The following is a 2,743-nucleotide window of genomic DNA, read 5'->3' on the forward strand; positions in this document are numbered from 1 at the left end:
GCCGGGGCGGCCGCGTGTGCCGGGCGCTGAGCGCATGAGCAGCCCAGGCATCGCCGGGAGGTCAGCTGAGGGCTTACACCGAACCACGCACATCACCCTTCTGGGGAAGAAGCAACGTTACGCGTCTTTTTTTGCGACGTACAGGGCGTGAAACCCGCGCTTTTTAGTATGCAAGTGATAACAAAGTTTCGTGTTTGCGCCGAGCTTTTTTTTTTTTTTTTTTTTTTTTTTTCCCCTTTCTTTCCTTCTTTTATTAAGTACCTACCGCAGCAAGATTTCCACGAAAGGCTAATTAGAAAATAGGCAGAGCCGCTTCCTGGTTTTAATGTGGAATTAGAGACCGTTTGGTGGGAAGGGGAGGAAAGTCACCATTAGGCATATTAATGACTGACCCTTTTAACAAAGCTGCGCGCTCCTCTCGGCGTTGGAACTCACTTGGAAGTAAGGACGCTGCCGAATGAGTGGCCTGCCTTTCACACGCAGCACGGCGCTGTCTGATATTACATATATACAGATTTTGCTGGCACGGTAACCGCAGCGAAATTCCTTATTCCTGCGTAACTATTAAAACGCAGGGCCCTCTTACCCTGCTCTCCCTCCTCGGCCAAAACTCTGACTCACTTCAAACAGGAATTTTTTTATAGGCAACAGCTCTGGCACAGGGCTCCCGGTTCGTAACTCTTCACGTCTCCCCTACGGGGAGCAAGCGATGTTTGGCGTATCCCCGGTGCAAGAGGTTTCTAAAGGGATATTTAAGACGCGTGCGTCCTGCGTGTCGCAGAGCGGGGAGCAGCGCGGGAAGGTCTGTGGAAATCCACAGCCTGAACTGGTCTGGCCCTCGCCGGCTGTCAGCCTCGCTCCTCTGGCAATTATTAAATTTAGAGAGCTCAGGTTGCCAGTCTGGAGTAAGCATTGCCTTGAATAATTATTCTGACGCGCACCCCAAGAGCTGCAAACAGAATCAGGCCGCTAATGTCACCGTAGCCGAGAGCAGAATTGGACCCGCAATTGTCACTCTCTTCTGATTTATTCTGCAATTCATATTTTCAGCAATATGCAATCCATTAGCGGTACAGAAAAACAGGCAATAACTACTTGGGTGGACTTAGGACTCTTGGGTTGCTCGCAGGCAGATGGCTTTTTTTGTGATTTTTTTTTTTCTTTTCTTCCTCCCCCCCCAGTTTGCTTTCACTTCTGTTGGAACTGGTTTAGTACTTCCATAGGATTTTTAAGATAAGTCGAAGGATTATTGGTCACGCTCCTTGAAATTCATCACGGAGCGGCGCTGGCTTCGACCGTAGCTCGTTATTTGTTGCATTTCTCTAAAGTGGAATATGTTCAGGACACGCACCCTTCAAAGGTTTGGAAGGAGGAAAACAGCCTCAGCAGAATCTGCCTTCGCATCAGCTCCTGTAGGGTCCTTAAATAACTTCTCTCTAACGTGGCAATATTTCAATATTCTGCTAAAAGATCCTTGTTAACAGGAGGGACCCCGCATCTCATAACTGGGTTTTTATTACAAATCCCAGGGATGTTCGTTCTATAGATACAAAGGAAAACTTCTGCTGTCTTGACTTTTTTTTTAAGGTAAATGTTTCAGGGGTTGTGTTTTTTAAACTATGTGTATTTGGTAAATGCAATTACCTACCTTCTACTAGCAGAACTTTATTTTCTTCCTTTACAGTAATATATAGATCTGAAATTCCAAGGGTTTCTGGTGCTTTTCAGCTGTCACCTCAAGTCCAAATCATGGAGTTCAGCTATAAAAAAAAAATTATATATAATAAATTGAACTTGACCGAACTGAAGGTTTTTAAAGCGAGTGGGTATTTTTGACATTAAAAAAAAAAAAAATGTTACTATGACTGTATTATCCACACACCTCCCCGCTTCTATTTATACCACAAAAAAACCTGTTCTCCAAAATGTGGTCTGAAGTTCAGCCCCCGCTAATATCTGCGGCAGACGGTGCTTGGGAGAATAGACTTTTATAAAACGCAAAAGACCCTTTGCGACCTTTCAGGCCATAAACCAAACCCCCATAATCCCATCTACAATACCGCCTATACGTCCGCACGCATCCATAGGTATTGTTTGATCGCGGGGGGGGGGGGGGGCCCCCCCATTTTAGCACCCCCCCCCGCAGTCCCCCCTGCGCCGCGCCCCTTGGCCCGCCTTGCCCGTGAGCCCCTATTTAGCGCTTACCGGGCTATTTTATACACCCAAGTAAACTTTCATACTCTGGTTCAAATTTAATCAATTTTTTTTTTTTTTTTTTTTTGTTTTGCAGCCTTTTGTAGATTGAGTCTTTTGTTAAGAAAGGACGTCTTGTTTCCAAAACATGCCAGAAGTAATCGCTGGCATCAGAGTGCCACCAAAAGGCAGGAAAAGAAATCAGCAGCCAGGCACTGACCTTTGCAGAGACAGCTAAGGTTATGCACATAACATTTGCTTGTTTACTTTGCAAAATAAGCAATGAGTTGGAAACTCCGAGCTTAGCGAGCGCCTCGCTACACCTGAGAAGCAACACTGACAACAACAGCAAAACCCCACGGTTGTTCTTGGGTTTGCTGTTGTTGCGCGCGGAGGCTGTTAGCTGCTCCGCTCTATATCTATCATGATGCAACTTTAATAACGTTAGCCAAGACTGCTCAGAAAATCACAGCTGTAGCTGAAGGCAAAAGGCAAAAAAAAAAAAAAAAAAAAAGGCAAAAAAAAAAAAAAAAAAAAAAAAAAAGAAAAA

This window comes from Egretta garzetta, unplaced genomic scaffold, assembly GCF_000687185.1.
Source record: "Egretta garzetta isolate BGI_Z169 unplaced genomic scaffold, ASM68718v1 scaffold152, whole genome shotgun sequence".
Taxonomy (NCBI): Eukaryota; Metazoa; Chordata; class Aves; order Pelecaniformes; family Ardeidae; genus Egretta; species Egretta garzetta.